Genomic DNA, 9,523 nt, shown 5'->3' on the forward strand with positions numbered 1-9,523 from the left:
GCAGCTGCAAGTTTGCTGTGTATTTACCTCTGCAAAAACCAGACAACATCGATACCAGCGACCATCAGCATAACAATGTAGCAGCCATCTGCATACTGATGAGCAATCCCCGGGAACAATAAATAACATTTTGACACACAAAGCAAAGCCAGACTCCTCGGCGCCAGCAGGAGCCAACACAAAGGAGGTGAACGAGCACCTCAAGACCGGCCATCCATCGCTCAGGGAACTGCTCCAGTATTGGAGAAAATCGAACCAAGCGATTGGGACAAAGTCCAATCACTTGGGACCAGGTACAGGGTCTGCCCCGAAAGGCGGGAAGCCCCTGGGGACTATAAGAGTTAAGCCCCCAAGTTCAAATCGCGCTCTTCACTTTCAGCAGCTCCTCTTCACCTCTTCTTCCTGCCAGGTCACCCAGCAACACGAACCAACATTGACCGTGACCGGTGCAGTGAAGACCAACACGACGCTCGCTACGAGATAAGCGCTGCTAGCTACCAATCCGTACCAACTTCGAATCCCGCAGACTCAGAACCCGAACGAAAGGCCATTTGTTCCCCTGACCTGGTGGGCCAGTCCAAAGTTAAGTATCGGCCTGTTAGTTGTAGAAGTAGCTTAGACGCAGAATTTGTGCATGAGTAGCGATTACTGTGTATAATAAATTTGCTTTGATTTGAATCTTACTAAGCGGTGTATTGGATTATTGATCATTACTCGGACTTGAACCTCGTGGCGGTATCATAAAGATACCTGGCGACTCGAGAGCAAAGGTAATAAAACAGAGCAATTGAACCAAGGAGAAAATCAGCAACAATAGGGTGGAGTGGGTTGGGCACTCTTTCAGTCAGGGCAGTCTCATTGGGCCGAATGGCCTCCTACTGCACTGCAGGAATTTTTTTAAATTTAGAGTACCCAATTCTTTTTTTTCCAATTAAGGGACAATTTAACATGGGCAATCCACCTACCCCGCACATCTTTGGGTTGTGGGGGTGAGACCCATGCAAACACGGGGAGAATGTGCAAACTCCACACGGACAGTGACCCAAGGGCTGGATCAAACCCGGGTCCTCAGCGCCGTGAGGCAGCAGTGCTAACCACTGCAGCACCATGCCGCCCCCTGCACTGGAGGAATTCTATAGAATATTTAGAATTCTACAGGCGAGTTAGTTTAACATCAGGGGTGGTAAAAGGTTTTGGAGTCCTTCATCAAGGAAGGAATCAATAGGCACTTGGGTAGGTTGAGTTAATTAAGGTGAGTCAGCACAATTTGTAAAGTAGTTGGTGCTTGACTAATCCAAATGAACATTAGCAGATTCATGAAGGGAATGTGGTTGATGCTGCCTGTATGGAATTTAATAAAGGATTCAGGAAAGTACCACATAAAAGGCTGGTTGGAAAAATTGAGATTTATGGGTCAGAGTCCAATGGATAAAGATTGGCTTAAGGACAGAAAGCAGCGGGTCATGGTAGATGTTTGTTTTTCAGACTGGTGATAGACGGTGATGTTTCCCAAGGTTCAGTGCTTTTTTGCAATATATAAATGACTTGGGTCTTGATGATACTAAACTTGGAGGAGTGGAAAACAATCAGGATGGTATGAAATGCCTGCAACAAGCCAGAGAGGCTAGCAGAATGGGCAGATGGAATTTAATACAGAAGTATGAGGTGATGCAATTTGTAAGAAGCGATATGGAGGTAATATAGACTTTTTAAAAAATTAAGTGGCAATTTAGCGTGGGCCAATCCACCTATGCTGCACATCTTTGGGTTGGGGGGAGGGGAAACAAGAGAGAGAGAGAGAGAGAGAGACCCACACAGACACGGGGAGAATGTGCAAACTCCACACGGACAGTGACCCAAGGCCGGGATTGAAGCCAGACCTTTGGCGCTGTGAGGCAGCAGTGCTAACCACTTAGTGATTTTGACTTAGTGGGAGTGAAGGGCAGTGATATAATTACAAGCCAGGATGGTGGGCAGCTTGGGAAGGGAACCTGCAGGAGGTGGAATTCCTGTGTATCAGTTGCCCTTGTCCTTCCAGGTGATGGAGGTTAATAGGTTTGAAAGATGCTGTTGAAAGAACCTTGGTGAGTTTCTGCAGTGCATGCTGTAGGTGGTACGCACTGATTGCACGGTATGTCGGTGGCGGAGAGAATGAAAGTTGAAGGTGACGGATGTCGTGATCAATGGACTGCTTTGTCCTGAAAGATGTCGAGCTTTTTGAGTGCTGTTGCACACATCCAGACAAGTGGGGAGTATTCCATCACACTCCTTACTCGGGTTTTGTAGATGGTGGAAAGGCTTTGAAGAAATCGCCAGAGAAATCCCAGCCCCTGACCTGTTCTTGTACCAACAGTATTTAAATAGCTGGTCTGGAGAACAAAAGCAGTGAAATTATGCTGAACCTTTATAGAGCCCTGGGTTAGGTCACAACTGGAATATGTGTCCAGTTGTGATCACCACACTTTAGGAAGGAACTGAGAGCCCTTGAAGGGTGCAGAATAGATTTACGTTCCACAGAAAAAAGATTTTAGCTACAAGATTAGGTTGAAGCTGGTGTTGTTCCCCTTGGAGCAAAGGGAATTTTGGTCAAGGTATCCAAAATTATGATCGGCTTCAATAAGGTAGTCAAGGAAAAACTGTTCCCATTGGCAGGTAGTACAAAAACTATTTGAGAAACGATGGAGGGAGTAGGGGGAATGTCTGGAAGAGCTATTGTTAAATACGGTGAGTGGTAATGACCTGGAACCCGTGCCCATGAGGGTGGTGGAAGCAGAGATGATCAAAGATTTCAGAAGGAAATTGAATGGATGCTTGAGGGAAATAGACTTGTAGGACTGTGGGGGGTAGAGGGAGGAATGGGACTAACCTATTGCCCTGTGGGGAGCCAGTATGGACTGATTGGCCTCCTTCTGTGCCATAAATGTAATGAAAAGATTCCGATAAAGCTGTGGAGAACAAATAGGACAACGCAAGATTGAACCAATGGTCATGGGTTGAGCCGTAGATCTAGACAATGGAAAACCGATGGAATAGGAATTTTAGCTGAACTAACGAGAAAACATTCCGACTGAACGAAAAGCAGTTTAGAACTGAAAACTCCCAATTAGCAGCACCAAGATGTGCCAATATAGTAAATTAAATTTAATCAGGGAAAAGTACACAATATTCCAAAAAGCACCATCAGAATTGAGTGGCCCAATTTATTTAAAACAATATCAGAGGTAGATTTATAAGAAATAAGGACAGAGTAGGACATTCAGCCCACTGAGCCTGCTCCACCATTCATTAGGTTCATGGCTGATCGATGGGCGGCCCGGTGGCTGCCTCACAGCGCTGAGGACCTGGGTCCGGACTGTCCTTGTGGAGTTTGCACATTCTCCCCGTGTCTGCGTGGGTTTCACCCCCACAACCCAAAGATTTAGAGAGGCAAGGACTGATTCGGGGCAGTCAGCATGGCTTTGTGCGTGGAAAATCATGTCTCACAAATTTGATTGAGTTTTTTGAGGGGGTGACCAAGAAGGTAGATGAGGGCAGTGCAGTAGACGTTGTCTACGTGGACTTTAGCAAAGCATTTGACAAGGTACCGCATGGTAGGTTGTTGCAGAAGGTTAAAGCTCACGGGATCCAGGGTGAGGTTGCCAATTGGATTCAAAATTGGCTGGACGACAGAAGGCAGAGGGTGGTTGTAGAGGGTTGTTTTTCAAACTGGAGGCCTGTGACCAGTGGTGTGCCTCAGGGATCGGTGCTGGGTCCACTGTTATTTGTGATTTATATTAATGATTTGGATGAGAATTTAGGAGACATGGTTAGTAAGTTTGCAGATGACACCAAGATTGGTGGCACAGTGGATAGTGAAGAAGGTTATCTAGGATTGCAACGGGATCTTGATCAATTAGGCCAGTGGGCCGACGAATGGCAGATGGAGTTTAATTTAGATAAATGTGAGGTGATGCATTTTGGCAGATCGAATCAGGCCAGGACCTACTCAGTTAATGGTATGGCGTTGGGGAGAGTTATAGAACAAAGAGATCTAGGAGTACAGGTTCATAGCTCCTTGAAGGTGGAGTCGCAGGTGGACAGGGTGGTGAAGAAGGCATTCGGCATGCTTGGTTTCATTGGTCAGAACATTGAATACAGGAGTTGGGACGTCTTGTTGAAGTTGTACAAGACATTGGTACGGCCACACTTGGAATACTGTGTGCAGTTCTGGTCACCCTATTATAGAAAGGATATTATTAAACTGGAAAGAGTGCAGAAAAGATTTACTAGGATGTTGCCGGGACTTGATGGTCTGAGTTATAAGGAGAGGCGGGATAGACTGGGACTTTTTTCCCTGGAGCGTAGGAGGCTTAGGGGTGATCTTATAGAGGTCTATAAAATAATGATGGGCATAGATAAGGTAGATAGTCAACATCTTTTCCCAAAGGTAGGGGAGTCTAAAACTAGAGGGCATAGGTTTAAGGTGATTGGGGAGAGATTCAGAAGGGCCCAGAGGGGCAATTTCTTCACTCAGAGGGTAGTGAGTGTCTGGAAAGGGCTGCCAGAGGTAGTAGTAGAGGCGGGTACAATTGTGTCTTTTAAAAAGCATTTAGATAGTTACATGGGTAAGATGGGTATAGAGGGTTATGGGCCAAGTGCGGGCAACTGGGACTAGCTTAATGGTAAAAACTGGGCGGCATGGACTGGTTGGGCCGAAGGGCCTGTTTCCATGCTGTAAACTTCTATGATTCTATGATTCTATGGATTGGCCACACTAAATTGCCCCTTAATTGGAAAAAAGAATTGAATACTCTTTAAAAAAAAAAAAAAATTAATTTTTAAAAAATGTTTATGGCTGATCAGATTGTCGCCTTGACTCCACTTTGCTGCCTGTCCTCCTTGTCAATCAAAAATCTGTCAACCTCAGCCTTGAATAAATTTAATGAGATTAGGTAGGTCAAGTGTTTTTCATAGAACATAGAACATAGAACAATACAGCGCAGTACAGGCCCTTCGGCCCACGATGTTGCACCGAAACAAAAGCCATCTAACCTACACTGCCATTATCATCCATATGTTTATCCAATAAACTTTTAAATGCCCTCAATGTGGCGAGTTCACTACTGTAGCTGAAATGGGCCGAGAGGCCTCTTTTGCTCTGTATGTTCTGTGATTCTGTGACCCAGTCTCCACTAGAATCATTTTCCCCAGAAAGCAAAGTCGAACAATCCTGAGGAAAAAAATTCCTCCTCCTCTTAATAGTGTCCCCCAGTTCTGGACTCCTCCACAAGGGAAAATATTCCCCTCAGCATCTTCCCGTCAAGGTAGACACATTTGCAGGGTGTGACAGTCACTGGAAAAGATATGGACAAGATTGGAATTCATTGATCTGAAACGTAAACCGTTTCTCTCCCCACTGATGCTGCCTGACCTGCATGTTTCCAGACTTTCTGTTTTATTTCAGGTTTTCAGCACCTGCAGTATTTGATTTTGGAGTCTAATATTATTGATTTTCAGCAGAGACTAGGAAACCAGAAAAGGGAGCAAGGTCAGTGTTTACAAGAATGGTCAGATTCAGAAAGATGCAAGACCAATTTCATCTATCTTGAAATGACCTAAATAAAGATACATGTCTGAGGTCAAAGTGGGGATTACGCTTTAGAACGTATCCAGGACCGCCCTATAAATCAAATAGTTTATCTGTAAAGGACATCAGAAATATAAACCGGCAAATGGAAAAAGTAGAACTTCAACAACTTGCATTTAAAAAGTGGTTTGAATATAGTAAAGCATCCCAAGGTGCTTCATAAACACATTATTGTACAAAACGACAAGTCATATAAGCGATGTTAAGGTGATCAAAAGCATGGGCGAAGAGATAGGCTTTCAGAAATATTTTAACAAATCGCTGTGCGGTAATTTTCCCTGATTCACAGGAGACTCTTCGGTCCAGCGTGACTAAACCAGCCAAGAAACAGATATCCAGTCTAATTCTACTTTCAGCTTTTGATTTGTGATTGTAGGTTCAATGCATTTCCAAAAAATGTTTCAATGCAATGAACCTTTCGGTCTCGAACACCCATTTAGGCAGGTGAGTACCAGATCATTTGGGTAAAAAGAAGAAACAGAGACAGTGAGGTTTACAGAGGGAATTTCAAATCTTCAAGCCCAGGAGGATGAAGTGATTCAAATGGGGAATTCTAAGAAAGGGATCTTGGGATGGAGGGAATGGGGCTGGAGGAGATTAGAGATGGGCAGGGAGTTAGCACACTGTGGGACTTGAAAACAAGGCTTTGAATTTTAAAATCAAGACATTTCTTGACCAGGAGGCAATTTTGATCAAGAAGCATAGGGGAACAGGACTTGAGGCAAGGGAAGAAACTAGTGGCAGAGTTTTGGATGACCTTAAGTTTATGGAATGCAGAACGTGGGAGACTAACTGGGAACATCGAGTCTGGAGGTAACAAAGGAAAGGGTTTCAGCACCAGATGGAATTAAAACAGGGACAGAGTCAGGCAATGTTACGAAATGGAAATAAGCAGTCTTAGTGATGGTGTGCACAAGTTTGGAAGATCATCTCTGGCTTAAATAAGATACCATAGTTGCAAACAGTTGAGTTTAGCTTCAAACAATTGCGAGGGAGATGGAGTCAGCAGTGAAGGAACGGATGTGCAGCAGGGTCTGAGAACAATGGCATCAGACCTCCCAATAATTAATTGGGAGGCGATTTCTGGTCACCCAGTACTATCAGATGTTATGATGTGGAGATGCCAGCGATGTGCAGATGTTGGACAAGCAGTGTGGTAACTTGGAGACTGGAGGAGTTGGGAGAGGTGGGGGTGGTGGTGAGATAGAGTTAGGTGTAGTCAGCTTAATTGCAAAACCAAAGCTGTATCTTCAGGTGATGTCACTGTGGGGCAGGCAACATGTAGTTAAGAAACAGATGGGACCGAGGATAAATGCTTGGGTTATCAAAGGTAATAGGTCTGGAACAGGAAGAGAAGTCATTACAAATAATTCTCAGATGATTAGATTGATAAAATAGGAAGGCAGTGTAACAGAATGAGCAGACAGTGTGAGAAGTGCAAAGATCTAAGTTTTAGAGGAGATATGATGTGGAGATGCTGGCGTTGGACTGGGGTGAGCACAGTAAGAAGTCTTACAACATCAGGTTAAAGTCCAACAGGTTTGTTTCGATGTCACTAGCTTTCGGAGCACTGCTCCTTCCTCAGGTATGAACATTGTGTGTGTCAGAGTGAAGCCGGGAGGGGGGGGGGGGGCAGAGTGAAGCCGGGAAGGAGGGGGGGGTCAGAGTGAAGCCGGGAGGTGGGGGGGGGGGTCAGAGTGAAGCCGGGGGGGGGGGGTCAGAGTGAAGCCGGGGGTGGGGGGGGGTCAGAGTGAAGCCGTGGGGGGGGGTTCAGAGTGAAGCCGGGGGGGGGGGGGGGTCAGAGTGAAGCCGGGGGGGGGGGGTCAGAGTGAAGCCGGGGGGGGGGGGGTCAGAGTGAAGCCGGGGGGGGGGGGGGCAGAGTGAAGCCGGGGGGGGGGGGGGCAGAGTGAAGCCGGGGGGGGGGGCAGAGTGAAGCCGGGGGGGGGGGGCAGAGTGAAGCCGGGGGTGGGGGGGTCAGAGTGATGCCGTGGAGGGGGGTCAGAGTGAACCCGGGTGGGGGGGGGGTCAGAGTGAACCCGGGTGGGGGGGGTCAGAGTGAACCCGGGTGGGGGGGGTCAGAGTGAACCCGGGTGGGGGGGGGGGTCAGAGTGAACCCGGGTGGGGGGGGGGGGGTCAGAGTGAAGCCGGGGGGGGGGGTGGGGAAAGAAATGAAATGAAAAGAAAATCGCTTATTGTCACAAGTAGGCTTCAATGAAGTTACTGTGAAAAGCCCCTAGTCACCGCATTACGGTGCCTGTTCGGGGAGGCTGTTACGGGAATCGAACCGTGCTGCTGGCCTGCCTTGGTCTGCTTTAAAAAACAGCGATTTAGCCCTGTGCTATACAGCCCCTAACAGCCCTCACTGGGGGAGTGAGGGTGAGGTTGGGGGAGTGAGGGTGAGGTTGGGGGGGCTGAGGGTGAGGTTGGGGGGGGTGAGGGTGAGGTTGGGGGGGGTGAGGGTGAGGTTGGGGGGGGTGATGGTGAGGTTGGGGGGGGGTGAGGGTGAGGTTGGGGGGGGTGAGGGTGAGGTTGGGGGGGGTGAGGGTGAGGTTGGGGGGGTGAGGGTGAGGTTGGGGGGGGTGAGGGTGAGGTTGGGGGGGTGAGGGTGAGGTTGGGGGGGGTGAGGGTGAGGTTGGGGGGGGTGAGGTTGGGGGGGTGAGGGTGAGGTTGGGGGGGGTGAGGGTGAGGTTGGGGGGGGGGTGAGGGTGAGGTTGGGGGGGGTGAGGGTGAGGTTGGGGGGGTGAGGGTGAGGTTGGGGGGGTGAGGGTGAGGTTGGGGGGGTGAGGGTGAGGTTGGGGGGGGGTGAGGGTGAGGTTGAGGGGGGTGAGGGTGAGGTTGGGGGGGGGGGTGAGGGTGAGGTTGGGGGGGGGGTGAGGGTGAGGTTGGGGGGGGTGAGGTTGGGGGGGTGAGGGTGAGGTTGGGGGGGGGTGAGGGTGAGGTTGGGGGGGTGAGGGTGAGGTTGGGGGGGGTGAGGGTGAGGTTGGGGGGGGTGAGGGGGAGGTTGGGGGGGGTGAGGGGGAGGTTGGGGGGGTGAGGGGGAGGTTGGGGGGGTGAGGGGGAGGTTGGGGGGGGGTGAGGGTGAGGTTGGGGGGGGGTGAGGGTGAGGTTGGGGGGGTGAGGGGGAGGTTGGGGGGGTGAGGGGGAGGTTGGGGGGGGGGTGAGGGGGAGGTTGGGGGGGTGAGGGGGAGGTTGGGGGGGGGGTGAGGGTGAGGTTGGGGGGGTGAGGGTGAGGTTGGGGGGGGTGAGGGTGAGGTTGGGGGGGGGTGAGGGGGAGGTTGGGGGGGGTGAGGGTGAGGTTGGGGGGGGTGAGGGGGAGGTTGGGGGGGTGAGGGTGAGGTTGGGGGGGGTGAGGGTGAGGTTGGGGGGGGTGAGCTGAGGGGGGGGGTGAGGGGGAGGTTGGGGGGTGAGGGTGAGGTTGGGGGGGGGGGGGAGGTTAGGGGGGGTGAGGGGAGGGGGGGGGCAGTTGGGGGTTGAAGCTGAGGCGGGAGTTTGAGGAAAGTCAGAGCGGAGCCGGAACCCCCCCGCGCGCCGCACTCACCTCCCGGCCGCTGCGCTCCGGCTCTGGGCGGGGCCCGGAACTGAGAGCGGGACAGGAACTGGCGGCGGGGCGGAGCCCGAGTCCCCGAGCGGCGCCGCCCCCCCCCCCCCCCCTCTCCCTCTCTCTCTTTTCCCTCATTTCTTTTTTTCACTTTTTTGAACTTGTGGCGACTCCGCTCCAGTGACGTCACTGAGCCAAGGCGCGGAAACTTTCAATTAAACTCCACAAATCCGGAATCACCTCCCAAATCCGGAATCACCTCCCAAATCCGGAATCACCCCCCAAATCCGGAATCACCTCCCAAATCCGGAATAACCCCCCAAATCCGGAATCACCTCCCAAATCCGGAATCACCTCCC

At 50.4% G+C, this 9,523-nt stretch overlaps 1 protein-coding gene across 1 annotated transcript in view; it reads right to left on the bottom strand.

The window, feature by feature from the left end:
* LOC140388659 (protein kinase C delta type-like) overlaps nucleotides 1–9,253 on the bottom strand; it is a 147,323-nt gene extending 138,070 nt beyond the window's left edge. The window contains exon 1 of the mRNA XM_072473148.1: nucleotides 9,165–9,253. The gene's annotated coding sequence lies outside the window, so the exon portion shown is untranslated. The remainder of the gene's footprint in view (nucleotides 1–9,164) is intronic.
* Nucleotides 9,254–9,523: the final 270 nt, after the last annotated feature.

The sequence above is a fragment of the Scyliorhinus torazame genome, chromosome 13, assembly GCF_047496885.1.
Source record: "Scyliorhinus torazame isolate Kashiwa2021f chromosome 13, sScyTor2.1, whole genome shotgun sequence".
Classification (NCBI taxonomy): domain Eukaryota; kingdom Metazoa; phylum Chordata; class Chondrichthyes; order Carcharhiniformes; family Scyliorhinidae; genus Scyliorhinus; species Scyliorhinus torazame.